Source organism: Lissotriton helveticus, chromosome 5_1 (assembly GCF_964261635.1).
Source record: "Lissotriton helveticus chromosome 5_1, aLisHel1.1, whole genome shotgun sequence".
Taxonomy (NCBI): domain Eukaryota; kingdom Metazoa; phylum Chordata; class Amphibia; order Caudata; family Salamandridae; genus Lissotriton; species Lissotriton helveticus.
The window spans coordinates 480412353-480434984 of NC_136065.1; the positions used below are offsets into that span (position 1 = coordinate 480412353).

The window sequence follows — 22632 nt, forward strand, 5'->3', positions numbered from 1 at the left end:
TGCAAGAAGTCAGAATTTTAAATAAATGCCACTGAAGCTTTCAACCTGCTCTAATTTACTTCACTAATCATTAAGATAGTAGATAAGCCACAGATTCCATTATTTAAACACAATGGGATCAGAAATCTGTAAAACAGGACTAGACATGTTTATTAGTGTTGATCAGGGCCAACATAATGAAGCGCCAAAACAGCCACATTTTTCCTGCGCTTGCTGGATAGTGGATGAAAGAGGGTGCAAATAGTAACGTGAGAGACTTCTTCCACTCTGTCTACCCTCTGCCCATTTCGTCGCAGATGCATCACTCTGTTCTTTAGAAATCAGATCTCGAATTTTGTGAATATGCAACGCCGGAGAAAGAGTTCTCTAAGAAGGCGTACTTAAGAAAACCATACTGACAAAAAGTTAAGCTAACCTATTTCCACAATAACCACTTTTTCTTGAAAAAAAAAAAAACCTTAGTACGAGTACCCAATCCTGGCCAACTGTAGGAAAAAATGGTGCGAGTTAAATAGTCTAAAAATTCTGAATTATTTCCAGAAAGAAATGAGTATTGAAAAGCTATATTTAATTTTAATATAGAGAAAAAATAGGAGCCGCAGCATGTGGGTGTGCGGGGGCTGTGTCAACGAAGGGAGACAGCGGGACACAAAAACTTCACCAGCACCCTGTGAAGGACCGGTCACCTGAGTGAAGAAAGTCTCGGGGCTTGTTGCAGTCGCGCCAGTCCATCAAGGTGGACTCCAAGCCCCAGGATCCTCCAGCAGCACCACCTGGCCCAGGAGCAAGGTGCGCCCACACCTCCCACCCTACAAATCCATACCGGCCTTCCCGCGACGTGGGAGCGCGCGGGAGCTGCACGGGAGAAGCCCGGGACAAGGGCGGGACAGTCTACGGCAGTCATCGGCAGGAGGCAGCAGGGCTGGGCCCTCCCTCTAACGCCCACAAGAAACATGGGTAAGCACAAACATGTACCAAGTGCTGATGCAGGGGGAACAAAACCCAAGGTGGCGAGACAATCTGATTCTATTATATCATATCTAACCACAGCGGTTGGGGCTCTATCCAAAGAAATTGAATCAGCACAACAGGAACTGGGTCTGGCAGTCGCTTCACCTAATATGACCCAACCTGCCCAGGGTCAGGGGATCCCACTGGAACCAGATATTATAGTACTTAAGCCATCTACAGCCGCTAGCCAGAACCTAATTGACTCCTCCGCTGTTGTGCCACCAAGTAAGCCAGATGAACATTTTGCTCCCACAAAAATCACGTCCAAAAAGGGGAAAAAAGTGACGGAGATACCGCTGTTAAACATATGGTCATGGACATTTTGAAGGATCATCTAGACCTCTTATTTGCCGAGCGGATTGAACCGCTGCTCGTAGGGATTGCAAAGGATATAATAGGTACAATGAGTACATGCCTCGAAGGTCTTTTAAAAAAATGTGTAATTATTGACAATCTGGTTAAAAAACTTGATGGCATTCACCACCCGAAGCCATTTGCTAGCCCGGCTCTAGAGGGCCCCTCTTTAAATTCTGCTATATCGCGGCCACCGCTACCACTACCCCTACCTATACCAACTGGCCAGGTATCGTCTTTGGGGGAGGGTCAGAAGGATAAGACCCCAAATACCCCGGCTACTAATCAGCCTAGAGTTGAGGCCCCGGAGGTGCATATTGCCCCAGTGGCCATAAAACATGTGGAATGTGTAGCACACTTAACGCTACCCCCTGTAGCCGCCCCTTTTGTGGCGGTTTTTATTGGAGTTCCCTGGTTGGTTGAGGGGGAGGTTGAAACAAACGCAGCATTAATCTCGAAGGCTAAAAAATGGTGTGATGAATCCTGTAGCGGGGGGCTAAATATCTCACAGAGGATCATCACAGCCAGAAGGGTGGGATGGGTGGGGTTTAGACCCAAACGGGTGAAAGGTGATTGTGTAGTTGTGAACTTTGATAGGGCCCATTTGCCAGACAGACTCTTTTGGGATGGCTCTGATATACAAGAAAATGGCCGCCTCAGAGCAGTCCACTTGGGTTTTTTTTACCCTCCACAGTTAAGAACTTTGTCCACCCGTAGTTCTTATAACATACCTTTGACGGCAGGATGTGCGGGTAATGATTGGCAAGTTGTACCCTATAGACATCGACAAAGTAGACTAACAGCAAGTGAGGTAGGCCCGAATATGACACTGGCGAATAGATTCACTCCACTCACTGACCTGAACCCTAATGATTGACAATCAGTCCCAACGCAGCCAGGAACAGGTCTAGGCACAAGGGAGGAGGGCTCCCCATTTTGTAAATTTTCCAGTTGGAACATTGCAGGCTTAAAGGGCAAAAGTGTGGACCAGTCATGGGTCAATTTTAATCACCACACACAATGTAATAGCCTTACAAGAAACATGGGATATTTCGCCTGGGTTTTGGTTAGATGGATACTCAAGCTTTGTAACTCCTGCGGTCGCTAGCAGCGCTGGGAGAGCAAAAGGGGGACTTCTGCTCCTATTTTCTTTAGAATTAGCTGGGACATTTAAGCAATTAGAGCCTGGCTCACAAAACCTTTTAATCGTTGAATGGATTGTTTCTCCAAGTTCTACCCTCCTAATAATACATTTTTATAACTCATGGGTGAGGGCGAACGAATCGGACCATATAGTCCTTTTAGAGAATTTCTTAGTTAATTACAGTCAAACTACGCATAACAATTTTGAGCCCATTTTATTGGGCGATTTTAATATTCACAAATGCAATTTACCATGCTTTATAGATTCTTATGTGGGTTTGGGCGACGTAGATACACCCCACTTTGAACATTCAAAATCAGGAGAGGCGCTTGAAGCGATGCTAGCCAGCATAAACCTATATGAGCCACTGTATACAGGAGAGGGTGATAGGGTGCCTACATACAAGGGGACAGCGCAGGGGACGATTATAGACTACATTTTCACTTCGGTCGCGATCATCCCAAAGGTGATAGGTTATAAGACAATTGTCTCACCCCACAGCGATCATAACCCCTTGCTATTAGTGATTCACTGGAGTGACCTACGGCGCAACTTAGTTGGACAAACTAAGGTTTGCGCCACTGCGGTGCCCAGTGACCAGGATAGAAGGCTTAAGTGGGGTAGAGTAGTCGAGGAAGAATTTATGGCCACCATCCTGCCCAAAATAGAGGACTCAATTGAAACCTGCTTGGCCCAAGGCTCTTCAAACCAACTAATTATACAGGCCTTTGATTCTATCTGTGCCTAAGTCACTAGGGACCTAACAGTACCTAAACCACGGTTCCCACCAAGGCCCTCTAAATGGTTTGATTCCCAGTGCTCTCGCACTCATAGATCTTTAAAAAGAGCCTTAAGGGACAATCCGAGAGATAAGGCTTTAATCACTTGCCTGAGGCGGGAATACAAATCAACTCTAAAAAGAAGGAGAAATGCCATTAAAAATGAGGCCTGGAATAAACTTCTAACATAGATGCCCTTCGAGATAGTAAAAACTTCTGGGACACCATAAATAACCCGTTTTTTTCGGGTACTGACAATACTGCCCTTGACTGTGTCATTCCGGATGAGAAATGGATCAACCATTTTCAAGAAGTATACGGTAATAAATGTGGTACATCTGTGGCTTGCTTAACAACAGTTCAGGTCCACCTTGAGGTAGAGTTTGGGGAAGACGAGGTCCTTAAGGCTATAATGGATTCCTCCACAAATAAGGCGCCAGGGCCGGATGGCGTACCAGTTGATTTGTTTAGATATTCCCCAAAAACTTGGTCACAAGTCTTAACCAGAGTATTTAGAGTCGCAAATGATAATGTTTTTCTAAATACATGGGCCACTGCTATCATAGTCCCTATTTTTAAGAAAGGCAACCGGGAGGACCCAGGGTGTTATAGACCCATTTCCCTCCTTGACTCTGCGACTAAAATCCTGGGCAGTGTTATTGGGTAAATTAAGGACAAACCTGAAGGCATGTGGGGGGCTCGCAAACATACAGTACGGCTTCCAGGAAAAGCGAGGCACCCTGGATCAATGTTCCAATCTGCACCTTCTTGTCTCTAAATACACGGTGGTCGGAGAGGGGTCAGTTTATCTGGCCTTTATGGACCTCTCTTCGGCCTTCGACCTGGTTAACAGGTCCAAGTTATGGTCCCTGCTAGAAGAGATAGGGATAGAGGCTCCACTGTTAGGTTTTATGGCCAGCTTACATCAGGACCTGTTCACTAAAGTAAGGGTCAATAGGGAGGGGAGATGCACTGATAGTTTTAGGTCAGAGAAAGGGGTGCGACAGGGGTGCATCCTGACCCCCCTTCTCTTTACCATTTACATTAATGGATTAGGGAAACATCTTGAATTAGGGGGCGGCAGATGTACCGCGTGTAGGAGGAGCACAGGTACCGGCCCTCCTATACGCGGATGACGCAGTATTAATTGCGCGTACTGGCAATAGTTTACAAATCTTACTGGACAGTTTTGGCTCATTTATGGAGAGCCTTGATTTGAAAGTAAATGCAACAAAATCGCACACAATGATCATAGGTCGCTAGAGAAGTAAGACCACCCGAGTAACTTTTACCTGTGGGGGTGATGTGGTTTCGAGGGTTCCTGTCTTCCCTTATTTGGGGGTCCTCTGCGATGAGAGGGGTTCTTGGGCCCCCCAGATAAAGGCAAAGAGTGTCTCTTTGGCTCGTTCAACAGCTGCTCTGATGGGCTTTTCGGAAAGATTGGGGGCTAAACCAATGGAGGCCTTGGTTAAAGTTTATAATAGTAAGTGTATTCCCATTGCTACGTATGGGTCTGCTCTCTGGGGATACGTCAACCAGGATCGTATTCAGAGAGTTGAAAACGGGCTCATTCGTCAATTTCTATCTGTCCCAAATTCTACCTCTACGTTATCCATTCATGAGGAACTGGGCCTACCTTACATTACTGACAGACTGAAGTTGGCACCCCTACTCTTTTGGATCAAAACATGGCTGAACACCAAGCTGACGCTGAACCATGGTATTCTGTTGGACGTGGTATCAAGGGACCACGCCTTGAGAATACCCTGGCTGAGATACCTTAAAACCTCATTTGCCGCGCTGGGGAGACCGGAGATCTATTCAGCCCCATCAAGTATTAGAAAACAGGATATTGGGTGGATTAAACATCATTTCCTTGAAAGGGTACGGTTAGGGAGGGAAGTAATGAAACCGTCAGTAAGAGCTTACCTGATTCTAAGTACCACTCCCTCTCTGGAACCTTATTTAAAAATTGTTACCAATCCCCTTCACAGAGTCTTGCTTATTAAATTTAGGATGAACTTGATCCCCTATACACTTGGTTGTTTTCCTACTTGGGCAAAACCCGAGGACGCTCCACCTTGCAAATGCGATAATTTTTCTACCCAAAAAAACCCTACATTTTATGTTCTTTTGTGGACTTTATGCCACCGCTAGGGAGAAATATTTAATACCTATTCTGAAGGATGCAGGCTTTCTTCAGGTTAGGCCAGCATTAATTTTCCTTCAAATGTTGGGCAACACGCAGATCATTTTTCGCGTTGCATCTCACCTAACGGCTGCATTTAGATTAAGAAACAAACAAGCCCCAGGAAACGTCTCATCTTAAATGCTGGTCTTGAGTGTTTAATTAAATTAAATTTTAACCTAAATTGACTATTAATTGTATTCTGTATGTAAATTGCAATGTGATTTTTAATATTGTGCGGTATGTATTGCCTTTTATGATTTAAAAAAAAAAAAAAAAAAAAAAAAAAAGAAAAAAAAATCGAATAAAGCGTATTTTGACTGACTTTGATATTGAGAAAAAATAGATTGGAAAGCAAGGTCATAGTAGGGTTGATTAAAACTTGTTGGACATTTCCTGAAATGGGAGACAGGATCCTAGAAGTGTTTAAAAAAAGCACCAAAAACACCCTTGAATGTAAAGGATGTGTGCTACGGAGTTGTGCCCCTTCAATTGTGAATCATTAGTCGCCACACCCAGCTCCCGCCTTTTTCCCCCAACATGCAACATAGTAGCAAAGTATGTGCTAATTAAGGGAATGGCTAGGTATGTGCTGAAAGCAAAGGCCAACAGTATCAGAATAAAAGTAAGTGTATTGCTCTCCATTGTTCCCAACTGGTCAAGAATTTAATTTCAAATCTTAACGCAGGTAACAGTTTAGGAATTCGAAGGAAGGAGACATTGTATGTCCAACTAAATTCAAGCAGAAAAGATGTGCAGAGGCAGCTGGCTGTAATGTTTGAATAAAACAGGTATATTGGCCCGGTTTCCTTTCCTGCAAATGTCTGCAATTTTAAAGTTTATTTGGAATTTTAGAAGACCTCTGCTGTGGTTGAATGAATCATCCAGTCTATTTGAAGCACAGCTCTGCTGATGTAGTAAGGCTGTGAGTTACAAAAATTACACACTTAGAAAGGAGCGCCTTTCGATGCATTATGGACTGAAGACAAAATACACGTCAAACTGATACTCAGTAACACTGAAATATTCACTCTAACAAAAAGTTTTACAGACCTCAATACAACTATACTATGTAAATAATTCCTAATGAAGAGCCCTCAGGCATAGGTTTAAAGTCAAGAACGTCATTTTTTGCTCAAACTTAATTTAATGCGGACCTTTGATATGAAGGAAGAAACCTCCCAAGGGCAACCTTAGCCTTGTGGAAGAAAACATACAGCTCTACAGGTAAAGGAACTTGAAACTCGCGGGTCATTTCTCAGGCGTGAAGACTATAGAAAAGACCATCTTCCAAGTTGATAGATCTAGGTCACAGTTGGCCCTAAGCTCAAACAGTTCATGCACGACAGGAGCGAAATTTCATGTCCTACAGAGAACAATGTGGCAAGGTGCCACATCTGATGGTTTTTCATCCTTAGGAAAGTTACAATGGGCAACAAGTTGTGTCCACAAGAATCAACCTTAATCGTTTCTTTGTGTCAGCAGCACAAATTGAAAGGGAAAAAAAGGGTAAGGCCGATTGTGGGTTTTTTGAAGGTTTAAATGCCCCTCCAAGGCCCAGTGGAAAATTCGAACCATTTCATTTTATCTTGCTTACTAGCTGAATCTTTTCTAGCTGTGCAAAGATTATGCTTGGTTTAGGTATGCCCGAGTGTGCATAAGCTAATTTAATTTTATGGACTGGGCTCTCAAGTTCAGCAATTTGCGGGCAGAAAGGGGAAGAAAATGACGTCATCCCAATCGGTTAGAGCAGACTTTCTGAAACCTAAAGAAGCATTGCATTGTATTCGGATACTTGGGCAAGAGTCAAGCTAGGCGACGGGCTAAGTACCACAGCGAGTATTTTTACGCAAAGAGGCCTGAAACAAGGCTGTGTCTTGGCCCCCAGCTTATTTAACCTGTTCTTATCCGACATCGCACCACATATTGAGAAACCAGACTCTCACCACCCGAAAATGGCCAACACACCAGTCGCCATCCTACAATACATGGATGACATAGTTTTGCTGAGCCAAACCCCTATTGGCTTACAGAGATCAATAAACAAACAATCTCGCAGCCTACTTGGACATGGAACAGCTGGAGCTAAATAAAGAGAAAACTAAAATCGTCTGCCTAGTGGACCGTAAAAAAAGTAAGTTCAAATGGATGGCCAAAGGGGCAAACGTTGAAGTACTTAGCTTATACAAATACCTGGGCGTAATAATCGGGCAAGGGGCAACTCATAAAGAACATAAATTGGCATTAAAAGCCAAGGCACAATCATTAATTTATGCTTACAGATTATTATACAAAAAAATGGACTGCCCGAACTATTCCCACTTGCTAAAAGTTATGGCCGCCCAAATCCAGCTCAGCTTATCCTATGGCTTGGCCCCTTGGTGCGACAAAGAAGCGCACTTATTGAACAAGCTGCAGACAAAGATTTATAAAGCAGTCTTTGACCTACCAAAATGTGTCTCGCCCGCTCAGGTTAGATTGGAATTCGGCCTCCAGCACCAGAAGTTCCGGGGAATGAGCAACTTTATCAAACTTTGTCAAACATTGCGCTCTTCTGACCCGGGCACTCTGAATAGCTTATGCTGGGATGCAATCAAGCCCCATGGGGAACTGGATACTCCTAACTCCCGGGGAAGTTTTTTGAGTGACTCGCTGGCCGAGATGGGTCTACAAACAGCATGGGATAAAGAGCTGGACAGAGGAAGCTTCGGTAACATAGCAAACATCGCAGCCAAAAAGAAATCCTTGTGGGAGGACAAAAAGGAGCTCAACAAGAGGCGGCATGGGTGGACAGTTATTAACTCCTACCGTCTCTGAAAGCCACAAGCATACGTATCCGCCCATTATAGCCCACAGCTAAAAATGAGCTTCATAAAGTTTCGAATGGGCGTTCATGACTCAAAGGACTTATACCCTCTGTGGAAAATGCATTTAAATCAGAGTCTTGCCGACTATGCGGCTTCAAAAAAGAAACTCCAATTCATCGAATATGTGCCTGCCCAGCCGTCCAAGACCAAAGGAGGCAATACCTGAAATCAATTTTTAACGACTTGAACATTCGGTCAAGCAGGCAAGCGGTGATACGTTGGTTAGAGGGCATGTCACACATCTTGGCATGCCGAGGAGTCAAATACATGAATGTAGTTAGTAGACTTCTACGGCAAGCCGACGGAGACCATAAATACATTTCTGTAAAACTACAATAATACCCTTCTTAAGGGGTTTACACGGTTAACTTTGTTGTGCCAAGTTTGAATGCCGCCAATGCAAAACCTTTTATATCTAAATTTTATTGTTAAGAATTATTATAACAAAAAAGTGATGTGCATTTTTATAGATTGATAATCTGTCTATGTAATTCTTTTATTTGCACCAGGGGGGGTATTGTAATGATTTTAATTAATCAAACAATAAAAACGAACTTGAACTAAAGAAGCATCAGAAAGTTGTTCTGGATGCGGCACCCTGCAAAAGCATCATGAAGAGTTCTGTGAACCCTATTTAGCAATGAGCATGTTGCAATCCACTTCAAGGTAAGGGCATCACCTGATATTCAGAAGAGCATCACCTGATATTCAGAAGAGTTCAATAAATTAGCGTAAAAGGGGTAGGGGTGGAAATACAAAAAAAAGTGTGGCAAGTGCATAAAAAAACGTCAACATTGTAGTTAGTAGAAGAGCAGATGTTAAGCTAAGTTTCCTTATTCACAAGCGAGTTGCAAAAAGGACACAAATCACTGATCCACCATTGAAAATGTCTATTTAGTTATCCCAACTTCTTAAGATAGTCACTTGATTGGTTTTCTAATCATGTGGCACATGATGCGGTGAGCAGAGAAACCCTACATCTATGCTACTTTTTCTCTGTAGGTGAGACTTTACCAGGACAATATTGTTATGGTCTCAATATTAAACTGCTAGGTTGTACAGAGAATGGGAGACGTGTTCTTGGCTGGTCTAGGAAAAACACTGCAAATTTTGTCTCGGAGATTCTGAGCAATGTTTTCCCAAACAAGAGGATAAAAGGACTTCAGAATAAGAACAATGCACTTAAGCCCCAGAAAGTTGATATCCAGTTCTGTACCGGAGAATTGAAAGACCAGAATGACATCAGTAATAAACCAGGTAGATCGAAGCAGAAACTTCTCAGAATTTAAGTTCATGCTACACAACAACATTCCACCAGACAGGAGTGCCATAAGAATAACAGCTCTCTGCCATCCCTTTCACAAACGCGGAAAGAGATAGACACAGAGTGAGAGCATCAGTGGTTTTGAATGTCTAAGCCTGAACCAGAACTCCGTTTTTAAAGGTTCTTTTTTTACTGAATTTCATTTATGATGTACCTTATTTCCAAGCCCCCTCTTTGTAAGGCCGAAGTGTTGGCTGCGGGGACTGGCCTCCAGCCACAACTTATTCCCAACCAACTGTAGGTGTTCAGTCTATGCTGTGCGGCAGGAGATGGACGCAAGGCCGGCCGCAATCCCCATCAGCGAACGCCTACATCATACGGATTCGCTACATCCAACTGGCTGCCTGCAGCCTTGTTTTCTATCCCTCCAAATCCCTACCACCCATGCCCTTGGGTCATCCACTCGTTATAGTGGCTCCCCTTGCCTCTGGATATTTTTTCTCACTGTACAAAAGTCATGAATAATAATCTATTTGTGAATCATTCCCAAGATGGCGATTAAATCCTACAGTTGCATTTCGATTTGATAATTGTGCAGAGTTTTCTACTTTTTTTCGTGGTGCAGGACTCAAATTTTTCGTGCTTTTGGGTACACCTCAGCATTCCCCTAGGGTCAAAACCTCTCTATCACGGTCAAAAATGTGTTTCTACAGCACCTAAATTGCAAAATCAGAAGATATTTGCCAATTTCAAGATGGTCGGGAAAGTGATCAAGAGGGAATTCAGACCCTATCTCCATCTGTCAAACTCCAAAATGCGATTGACAGAACTCCCAATTTTAAACAGCAGGGACATAAAAAAATTGTTAACCATTAAAAGCCCACTTGCGAACTTTAAGCACTAATATCTAAAAAACTACTGAAATGGATTTACACCAAATGAACAAAAGCAATATTTCTGAGTGAAGGTCTACTTTCATGCCAAGTTTGGTGTAACAGTGTAAATCGGTTACATACTCAAGCGAAATTTAGGGTGGAGCTGAAATGGTTAAACATCTCCACATTTAACGTTTTTCTCCTACACAGATCCACATGAAAACTGGCTTTCATGACCTTAGATAAACTTGCAAAGAGACTGCTGAATTTGGTGCAAATCCATCCAAAGGGTGAAAGTTATATGCAAATCAAAAAGTGAGTGTGCGTGATAGTGTATGTGTGATATGGTTTAAAAATAAATAAATTGGGAAAAAAGTTATCTGTGCCCTCTTATGTGAAGATTGCAACACATCCATACATATCACTTAAAGTCATCCAGGAGCCACATCAAAGGGACAATCATTGCATCTGACAATTTGCAAAGTAGTGACATTTCTTCTGAAGTACTGAGGGAGAGAAACTCAACATAGGGCGAAAGCCTGGGGATTAAAGCTAAAGGGCTCTAGTCAAAAGTATCTGATTATTGGCAAAGCCACGTTTAGAGGGAGGGGCGGGGAAGACGGTCGTTTTAATATGTTCAGTTACCAAAAAAAAGTAATGTGGAAATGTAAAGCTCATTACAGCAAGCTTTACACTCTTCTTTTTTGCAGGCCGCGGTTAATATTAAGTTCCCGAAACCTATTGAGCAGACTGGATCTGCCACTATTAGTCTTTAATTTATGGAGAAGGGGGGGGGGAGTATATGTACTATTTCCATGCCACATTTTCACTGTGGTTCACAGAGGTTTTCCTTTAAAACAATCTTACAGTACAGATACGAAGAACAGCCTGCAATGGTTCCCGAATTACATTTAGTATTTAACAGAAATCTGTGGTGCAATGTTGGACATATTAGCACAAATCATGATCCAAACAATGTGGTCAAATTAAAGGTTATTTTCTGAGATCGTGACCACATTTATCCATTTATAAGTCAGCTCTCATCCAAAGGTCACCATTAATTCTTTCATGTTTGAAAGCATTCACTGCTCCCTACAAACAAGCAAACCACCAATCTATTCTCAGCTACAGTCTCCTTTTTATGCAGGAGGGTGAAAAAGCGACTTGCGAATACACCCTTTAGGAGAATGGAAAAGGCATCTTGATTTTTTTTAGTAGGTAAAGGGATGTGCAGAGGTTTTCAAAGCTACCAACACACTGAAAGACATAAAACTGTGCGTCTGTCTCGCACGTCCTCATCCACCACACTGCCACGTGTTGCATTGCATAACACGTTAACCCCACCTCGGCGGTCATTACGCACAACATGGAAACACTTCCCACATAGGATAAAAAACAAAGACAACATCCTTACAACCACACACTCCTAAAGGTGTAGCATGCTACCCATGTAGGTATGCGCTTCAGTGCCCCACAAAGGGGCAGTAAACGCTATTTAAATGCTGCAATACAAGGATATGGCATCCAGGATCTTTACCGTACTCTATTTACCATTTTTTCTCAGTGCTCGTTTCTGGGACACAGAGTTTCAAACTATTTTTGCGTGGATGCAAGAGCTTTTTCATTTGGTCTTCCCTCTCTGATTTGATATTCCGTTTACTATTTTTGTGTTGCAAAGAATATGCAGCCTATGCATTGATCTTTGGTTAGCTAAGATGGACAAACTAGATTGCTATACGATTTCAATTAATTTAAACATTACATAATGATAGTAACAAGACATATGACCTTGTACTCGGCGGCTTTGCTGCAATCGAAAATAAACTAATTTTCACTTGCATGGAATGTTTAAACACTCTCCCCTTGAACGGTTTAGGCTTAGACAGGGTATGGAAAAGTATGAAGTTGTTTGTGTAAGCTTCCTACATCGGATATATTCAGGCCAGGATACAGCTTGCTCATGCTCATTAGCACGTCATGAGATGACGAATGCTGCATGGGATCCTAACATCTACTTGTTTGAACCTGTCCTAGAAATTCCTGTCTTGTCTGCATAGGGCACTTTAAGTAATATCAATAGGCCTTACAGTGCACGTTGAACGAGTAAATCGCTGTCGAGGGCGTTCCTCACACCAAAAAGGCTGAACACAAGTAGGCAGAAAGAGAAAGGGACATGTATACAAAAAGATAAAATCACTTCCTATTGACCACACACAAGCAGTCTAGTCGCATTGCAGACTGACTTATTAAATCTTTCGAAAGGTGTGTTCTGAAGGATCCAGCATACTCTAAACTGTTATTTAATATACTTATGGAGAACTTGCCACCAAAATAGTTAAATCTGCAGTGTTTTGCAAAGCGCTATATGTTGTCAAGTCGAGGTAATGAGTGCATCAGTTTTCAGATAAACTGGTAAGTGAGAAACCAGTAAAAGACGTTTCCTTACAAGGTCGAGGCAGATGAAATAGAGTCCTACCACAGAGTAGAGAAAACCCTAAACGCTGATCTTTTCGGGATTTCCCTCAACTGACATAGAATGGGAACATGGACGAGGTTGTGCTCACTTGGACAGTAAATTCCCAGGACCAAAAATCAATTTGTACCTCCAACCTGCAAGCGCTAATTTACAGAAAGGCAACACTCAACGCTAATCAAAACTCCATAAAAAGCGTCAATTGTGGAAAACCAGTTACACCCAATTGATTTGATTTCTGCCATCCCTGAAGATCACGACTCGTTATCACACAGCAAACAAACTGCATCATTACTCAATAATTCTAGCCAGGCAGCCGATTAGTCACTTCTGAAAAGTTAATGAACAACCGCCACCAACAAAGTGGACGCACAATGTCAGATATATTCTTTCCTAGCAGGTCTCTGTGGGCTACAATTTCTTAAAAAGAATTCAGACTTTACTACGAATTGACGGAATGCAAGTTCATGGCCCCAAATCAATGATTTTGCTCAAAACACTTTGGTATGTCTGGATTTTGACACAAAATCCAGAAATATTTAGGGCCAGATGTAGGTAATTCCGATTTACCCACTCTTAAATGCCGAATCGTACCGATTCGGTATTTAAGAGTAGGTAAATTGGAAGTAGGCAGATGTAGGTAATTTTTCCTTTTACAATTACCGATTCTGTATGATTCGGTATTTACCGATTTGGTAAATACCAAATCGGTATTTCCCATTGATTCCTATGGGCCTTGAAGCCCATAGGAATCAATGGTAAATACAGATTAGTTATTTACCGAATCGGTAAATACCGAATCCTGGCAGGGGGAACGGGGTGTCACTTTGACACCCTGTAGCACCCCAGTTGCAGGCTTGTGTGCCATGTGGCACACATACATGCCCTAAGGGCATGTCTGTGTGTCACATGGCATAGGTGTACATGCACAGATGTGCATGTACACTGGAATTCGGTATTCTACCACCCAATAGGATTGGGTGGTAAATACCGACTCCTAAAGGGCCTGTGGCACTCTTTGAAGTGCCAGCTACATCTGGATTTACCGAATCGGTAAATATACAGATTCGGTATTTTACCAAATCGGTAAATTTACCGATTCGGTAAAATTCGGCCCCCTACATCTCAAAAACCAATTACCGGTCGGTAACGGCCGAAATCGGCCGTTACCGACCGGTAATTGGCGACCTACATCTGGCCCTTAGACTTTCAGAGAGTTTTTCTGCGAACACACATTGCATGTATGAGCTATTCTGTTTATGGCTCTAGAATGAATAGCTCTTTATCTTCGTTATTAATTATTGATGCACAAACAGGACGATTAAAAAGTACGTGTTACATAAAAATATGTCCAAGATACTTTTTTTCTTTAAACCAATGTCGAAACGTGAATATGACCAGATTAGTTGTTCCCTGAATGTACACGCCTAACTTAAAAAAAAAAAAGTCAGATAATAGATTTGTGCATATTGAGATCGGTCAAGAAAAAAATATAACCATGTATGGGAATTTAGTTGTGCTGCTAAATAATGGACATTTCAGTCTCGTTTCAACACCAGATGAAGAAGTGGCGTTTGTTGCAGGCTGTGGTTATTACCAATTTCCTCAATCCTCCGTCGAGTTGACAGATCGTCTGTATTGGGACATGAGTCGTGAAACACCGCTTCCCTAACTGAAAGATCATTTCCAGTTGCCCAGTTCCACGGTAGGCTTAATATGCAGACTTACAAATGAAATGTACGCCGTTTCTTTGCATTGCACAGCCTCCTGCGGTGCAAGGGGCCAAAACGCCAGCCCCCTTCTTTCGCCCTCCCATTCAAATTTAGGCTATGAATGAATATCTCCGATACACTGGAGTCTCATAGCATAATTTTTTTGCCAAACGCACCGGTTCGATCACACTCCATGCTCGTTTCGTTTTCACAAGAAAACGTCGAATACTGGAATGTCATCAGCCACCGAAAGGTTTGGTTTCAGGACGCAACCTGCACAGAGGGAAGGATCGTGTGTAGGCAAGAGCTGCAGGAATTCGAGCGTCTACTCCCATCAACCTGTAATTAGATCTGCATGCTAGAAATTCCAATTGTGCCTTTTAAAAGACAAAATCTTTCCATCAATCAAACACCAGGTGTTCCACTTGCGGGATGAAATGGGAGAACTCTAAACTGGCTGGGGAAGAAAAAACCTCTGACGACGAAAGGATTGATGCACCCATTAAACCTGCCCACTTCCATGCCTTTCCTAACCACACAGTCTCAAAAGTTTCTACTTTATTCTTACATTTTCAATTTGTTTACTGAAAATTAGCTGTCCCTTGTACTGGGTTTAATAATTCTGTTGACATTTAGCAGTTAAACCAATTTAGCAAAGGTGAGTCCTACTTGTACCCTGGCACTGCAGGGCGTGACACTGGCCTCAATGTTCATAGTTGTACAATGGGAGGGATCCATCTGTAAATGCTCATCTAGCAGGTGCCTGGATACGCAGGTGTAAAATATGCGACAAATGCATGGTTGTTCCAGGGCTTTAGGTGGGCCGGGTCTCACCAGGTCTGAGCACCAGCAGTTTTTTAAAGGGGGTCTATAGGGCTCTGTTTTATGCCCTGGCACAGGCGATCCGTTTTTTTCTGGACGGCAGTGACAGCAGACACATCCATGTGCTCGTGCTCACCTCTCACTAGTGGAGAAGTTACGGCATGACGTCATGCCAGGTGAGCATTGTAGGGTAAAGGAAATCCTTTAAAGAGTCATTTTCTCTCTGGATTTACCTTCTCTTTTTTGAAACTCAGGAGCAGCAACATTGTCATGGTGTCACCAGGGCTCTCAGTGGGAGCTTTTTCAATATTCTATACAAGCCATAGTTGCTCCTTTTTTATCTTACGCAACTAACAACCATTGACAAAGCCAATAGTCCTAACTTCTTGTAGGTATGATGTTACTAGTTGTATCATATCTTGATGCAATGACAGGAAAAGCAAAATACAAGTCGGGCGGCACACTATGCTAAGCACATATGTTTAAGCTTAAGTGTTTTAAGCCGCGCCCTTAATTACATTGGCCACGCCCCTTTGAGAGATCCTCTAATTTTATATCCCGCTTAAAACCCTGGTTGTTCCATCCTCACAGTTTGCCGAGATGGAAAAGCCCACCTGTTGACATGAAGCAGCAGCGAATTTCGCAGCACCCCACACATTCAGGTACAGGTTTGTCAGGGCCCCTCCACTGGGATATTTGGATAGGGCTGCATATCTACTGGCGGACTGTGGGCTGGTGTACTAGAGTGTGGATGGTGTTCTAGCAGGCTAATCACAGACATCGACCAACAACCATGGAGGAACTTTGAACATGGCGCTACCAACCATACGGGTGTTACTGCGGCTAAGCTCCCCACCTTCCTAGATGTACACGGATATAATGGAGGGGAAGAGCTCCGACATGTACTGGTGACGTAGACCATCACCTACATGCTAATGGGTGTTTCTGCATAAAGGAGCCAGGGATTATCTTTTAAAGGCAAGTGGGTGGTAGGGATGGCACTACACAGTGGGTACCTAGGGAAAGTTCTGTGCAAAATGGGGCAGGGAACCCAGTCACATGCTCACTTCGCTATGGCAGGGAACAGAAGAATTAAGGTGGTGCGAGATGGCGGCTTCAAAGAGCACTGACATAGCAGGGTCAAGGCTAAGGCATTGCTTAGATGGCTGTACCATATACTCAGACTTTATAGGGGTACATTTTAGCTACATCCAAGCAATAAGATGAAAAAGAAGGTGGGATGTCATGTGGGAATTCAGGGGTAGGAAGGGTACTTCTCTTTCTACACCTGAACTCACGCCTTGCAAGCTACAGATTAGTGGTCTATCAGGACAGGGCTTACCCCTTACAATGCCACCTAGCGAGGTGTAACAAGAGTTAGAGCTCATCTCCACCGGACACACTTGGTCATCTACCAGGGAAAAGTTGCGTATATAAAAATGTAGGTGCCCCTCACCTGCAGGATGTGATGAGGGGACCCAAAGTAGAGTGACCACTCATCCGTAAATTTCATGGACCGTCCATTATTTGGGTGTCAAGTTCTTTGTAAGTCATAATTCCTTTGACGGATGCCTTTTGACCGTAATTATGGGGATTGTAGCAATCTATGCTGACCCCTTTAAACTAAAGAGGCTTCAGCAGCCCTTCTCCAACCTCGCACAGACTGTGGATGACCCATTGTCATTCTGTCTGCAGCCGATTCTCACATATAGAATGACAAACGGGTCATACTGCAGTTACAGCATGTGGTGCGTTGCCTCCTGCCTCGGCCGTGGTGATTTGTCGAGGGGCCACTGCCACTGAAAGAGGAGCTGTACTTGTGGGGGTAGGAAGGTTCCAGGTGTGCTGCATTTTTAAATATTAAATAGGGCTAAAAGGTAAAGACTTGAGAGTTCTTTGCCTGCCTGCACTTTTCAGGCCATCATAAAAATGTTAATTTAACTCTGGTGATTATTCTATCTCTTGGAGAGATGTCCGAGTTTAAGTAGCCTAGAGGGATAATGTGCCTCTTGCAAAGCACAGTGTAACATGCAGATCAAAGAATTGTTTTTATGTAGATAGTTCAGTGGGTTCCTTTGGATAATATTAAATATGTATTAGTAAGGACAACTCCAACCACTATATTATGTTATGTTATATTATTGATTATTTGTAGAGCGCACAATCACCGGGTAGGTCTGTTGGCGCTAGGTAATGGAAAAAACGAGGATCCCTATTATTTGTAAGCTTTTGTAAACAACCACCTCTTTAGAAGTTGCCTAAATTTGGTGTAGACGGATGCCTGCCTCATTTCCAATGGAAGGGTGTTCCAGATGAAAGGGGCTGCGATAGAGAACCTGCGTCCTCAAATCCTGAGTTTCTTGTAAGTAGTGGTGACCAAGAAGCGAAGGTAGCTTGATCGTAGTTCTCTCGTCTGACAGTATTTTACAATGCGAGCTTTCACAAAACTCGGGCATCTCAAATGCAGCGCCTTGAACTCCGTGCAGCATGCCGTAAATCTGGATCTCTGTGCCACCGGCAGCCAGTGGAGGTCCCTAGTCGCCAGCGTGATAGAACCCCCTCTTGGAAGCTGAACTATCAGCCTGGTTTTGAATTAACTGTAGCTTGCACAGGAGGGATTTTGGGAGAACCAGATAGAGGGAGTTAGCGTAATCAAATCTGGACATAACCAGTGCCAAGATAACTTGGATCAAGGCCTCTCTCGTCAGGAATTTCTTCATTTTTTTTTATCCGCCGAAGTTGCAGGAAACAAGCAGAGGTCACTGTACTGACCTGATGTGTACATGATAGATTCTCGTAAATGATCACACCCAGGCTTTTTACTGCTCTTTTCGTAGTTGGAGGGGATCCCATCTCACTAGGCCACCACCCCGGATTCCAACCTACCATTCTACTCTTAGTGAGGACTATCTCAATTTTGTCCGAGTTACGTTTTAGTTGGTTATCATTCATCCATCCACGATTGAATAGCATGGTGTTTTGGAAGTGCAATCTAGCTGCATCATTGTCTTTGATCACAAATAACAGTTGCATATCGTCTGCGTAGTTGAATATGTTTACTTCAATCATCTTAGGGGATCTGATCAAAGGTTGGATGTAGATGTTGAATAAGTGGGGGGAGAGAGAGGACCCCTGGGGCACACCCCGGTCACCTTAACTTCTTTTGAGGAATAAGGAGTGAGTCGCACTGATTGGAATCTGTCCTTCAGGAACGAGGTCATCCAGTTCAATGCTTCGCCCCATAACCCCGCGGCCCAGGCACGGTCAGCCAACAGAGCATGGTCCACTGTGTCAAAGGTTGCTGACAGGTCAAGCAGCACCAAAGCCTGAGTGTTCCCCTTATCCACTTCTCTTCGCAATTCGTCCAGAACTGATGGGACCACTGCTTCAGTGGAGTGTGGTGGTCGAAACCCTGCCCGACACTGGTCCAGAAACTCTGACTTCTCTAAGAAGTCGCAGAGATGGTGAGCCACGTAGGCTTCCAAGAACTTGGCTAAATACAGGAGACGGGAGACTAGGCGAAAGTTATTCATGTCTGAGGGGTCTGCCCCCACTTTCTTCAGGAGGAGTTTGATGACTGCCTTTTTAAAGGATTTAGGTACCCAGTCTGAACTGATAGAATAGTTAAGAAATTGTAGGAGACTGTCTCCACTGTAGGGTGCCACCTCTCTAAGGACTCTAGGGGGACAGATGTCGTTAGGCAAACCGGATTTAACTTTCGTCATAAGTTCCATCAGATCGTCCTGCGATACATTGGGGAAGAGTGAGAGTGCAAGGCTGTTTGTGTCTCCCGGCATGGAGACAGGAGCAAACAAGCTCACTGGGATGCTCCTTTGTATTGCGGCAATCTTGCCCACAAAATATCCATTGATAGTGTCACACAGACTCTGACGGTGTGATGGGGAAAGTCTCCCTATCTAAGTTAGATAATTAGTTGACGATTCTGAACATTTCTTATCTTGTTAGAGCTATGCCTGCGTGCATGGGTGTCACTGGTCTCCTTCAGCCAGTTGAACACATTTTGGTCATAGTCATCAATATCCTTATGTTTTGAATCCAGAGTTTGTATTTCTCCAGGCCCAGCATTCTTAACATGAAGACACTGGAATTATGCACTTCTGCAGCCACTGCTTTTTTCACATGATTATTGATTTGCTGCATTTCCACATAATCCATCATGTGGTGCATAACCTGCAGATTTTAGCAAAATAAAATTTGTTTCTAGCTCAAATGGATCAAACGTTACTAAAAAAGTGGCGCTGTGTTCATGCACAGGGGAAGACCCTTCACAAAGATGAACTGGTCATCGTTCAGATGCTTATTTCTGTATTTAGTTGTTCAGCTGGTACAAATGAGGTGAAATCTTTGGCCAGACAGCTATGTTATGTTAGTATGATTTATAGAGCGTATGGCTGCTCCAATAACAAGGCTTCCAAGCACTGGACCAAAAAAAAACCTGAAAAATAGCAGGAGGAACAAAAGGCTAGCGAGAGACCTGGGAAGAAAATAACCATGTTTTAATTTTTTTCTCAAACAAAGATAATTCTGGACAGTCCTCAAATCATGAGGTATGCCTATCCAAAGGACAGGTGCCAGCACCCAAAGGGCGTGTCCACCCGATTTCTTTCTCTTAAAATTGGGGGATCACTGCCAGGTTAAGATCTGCAGAGTGAAGCGCTTTAGTTGGAAAGTAGAAACAGTATCACAACATTGCTTTTAATCACAACGTGTATAAAATATTCAATAAAACACTGTTCATAGAATACATCAAAATGTAATAATGAATAGTGCCCCTAACAGAAGGGAAAGGGAAGGGTAGTGATATGGAAGGTGAAGGAACTATATACGTGACAGAACGGTGGTCAGTTTGACCTTAATGAATAGTTACTAAAAGTTGATTAACACAGGCTAATAGTCACAATTCACAAATTAATATGACAAACTCATGCCTATTACAGCAAATACACAAATGATAAATGGGGAAGAAGGCTGAGGATGAAAGAAAGTGTTGACGTTTCGACCCAAGTTGATGCAGGCGTAGGATAAAACCTTGCTAGAGAGTCTTCATCAGGACAGGGATGCAGGTGGGGCAATAAATCTTAGTGGAAAGGCGTGGTCGCTAGGTCGGTAAGGAATCCGCCGCGTGGGTCAGGATCCTGAAATCGGTATTTAAACCGCTGTCCCCGAAGAAAGTGTATTCAATGTCTGTGGTTTCAAAGCTACCACTTTGAGTAGTCCAGATCGGTTTCTGCAAAAGGAGAATTACGGTGCTCTCACAGGAGTCTGGTGTATTTGGTCGAAACAACCGTGGAGTAAAATCAATGTCTGCAGTAACGAAACGGTCGTGTCAATGACTTCGGTTCAATTCCTCAAAAAGAGGGGGTCCGGGACTCTCACGGGGGTCAGGATGGATAACAGCAGTGATGCGGGGTAAATATCAGCAGTTGCGAAACGGCCGCATGGGTAGCTTCGGCTCGATTTCTGAAAAGGTGGAGTTCAACAATTTCCACATGGGTCAGATGCATGAAGCCAAAATTCGTTGGAGTCGTGACTTCACCTAGGCCCCAAGGCAAAAGCACTTCAGTAGCTGATTGTGAGACCGACTGGTAGGAAGGCATAGGCTATGAATGAGGATTTCATTTTATTGTAAGTTTCTGTACAGCTTTTATTTCAAAATTTCTAGTTAATGGTGAAGTGGTCAGTGGTAAATTTCACCATTAACTAGAAATATTGAAATACTGTGCCAGTGTCTGCCGCCCACGGGGGTGTTAGCCACCTTCCCTCTGGCACAGTAGCAGCGCATGAGAGCGCAACAGAGAAAAGGGTCAGCAAATGACATGGGGAGTTTGGGTTCAAAAGACCCAAACAAGAAGGAGGGGCGGTGCGGTAAGCACTGCCATAAAGGCGACTAGGACATGCAGTCTCCAGCTTTGTTGCTGAAAGAAAATCCAAGATAAGCCAGAAATGAGCATGTTGATGACCAATGCCATCATGACAAGTGTGTACCATCTAACTTATGATGTGAATAAACTGTGGCCGTTCTAATGCCACAGATGTCTTGGTGTAAATAATTATAATTGTTGGGAAAGGAGGAACAGCGGGAGGGCCGGTGAGATGCTAGCACAGCTGGGGGGGGGTGTTAAGAACTAAATTAGATATGTCTAACATTGCATGACCGGTATGAACTAATCCCAAAATCTTCTAGTGCCACACGGTAACCTTACAGACAAATGACTCATCCTGGAGCTTTGGAATGATTTCTCCCTAATTATTTGTACAATAGCTTTTTCTTACCAAATAGTGATTTTCTTACCAAATAGTGATTTTCTATCTGCATGTTTATTTTATTTCAATAGTGTGGCAATTGTTAAATGGCAACAGAATGTTGTACAAGGTCCAAGACAAAATGCATGTCTTGACACCTGCACTGTTGAGGAACAGATTTACTAACATTTCATGCAACACAGTACAGCAAGTGAAGTTGCAGAACCGAGTTGCGTTGAACAGAAAGAGCAGAACAGCACCATATTTTTAAAGACATGGTGCAGTTGTGCTCGCCTCTAGTACTGGCGCACTTGTGGCTGCCTAGTGAAAAAACGTTGTGGTCAGATGAGTATTCGGAGCCGGAAGAAAACTATCCTCGGAGGCCATTTCCTCTTTGCATGTGTGATCTGCATTATGAACAGGACCTTCAGGGGCAGGAAAGAGGAGGAGCTTTAATAGTCTGCAGCTGAGCAGTAGCATCAGGGGCTGAAGGTGAAGTTTTGTCCTAAATGTTGACCCTTCATCCCGAATTTTTACTGTCACTGTCCAGAATGTGCCATCTGGTCAGGTGGTTACCCTACCCACCGAGTCTCCCATATCTCACAGATATTTATTATCCTTGAAATGGGCTTGGGGGCTCGCCTCCCCCTTGGGCTCCAGCCAGGGAAGTGGATTCTCCCACCACCAGAGGGATTTGTAGGAGTAACATGGCAATGGTGCATCATGATTCATGAAGGTGACTTTAAGGATTCTTTTTTTTGGTGGGGGTGTTGTCCCCGCTCACAGAATTTAATAGGTGTCCCAGAGCACACATATACTGGCCGAGACTTGGCTGAGGCCAATGCTGTCGCTTAGTGAGAGTTGAGTTGTGAAAGGCGG

The 22632-nt window shown here is 43.4% G+C and overlaps 1 protein-coding gene across 1 annotated transcript in view; it reads right to left on the reverse strand.

Annotated features, from left to right (window-relative positions):
- The window catches only part of EFHD2 (EF-hand domain family member D2), a 102292-nt gene that overhangs the window by 78359 nt on the left and 1301 nt on the right, over positions 1–22632 (reverse strand). The window lies entirely within an intron of this gene.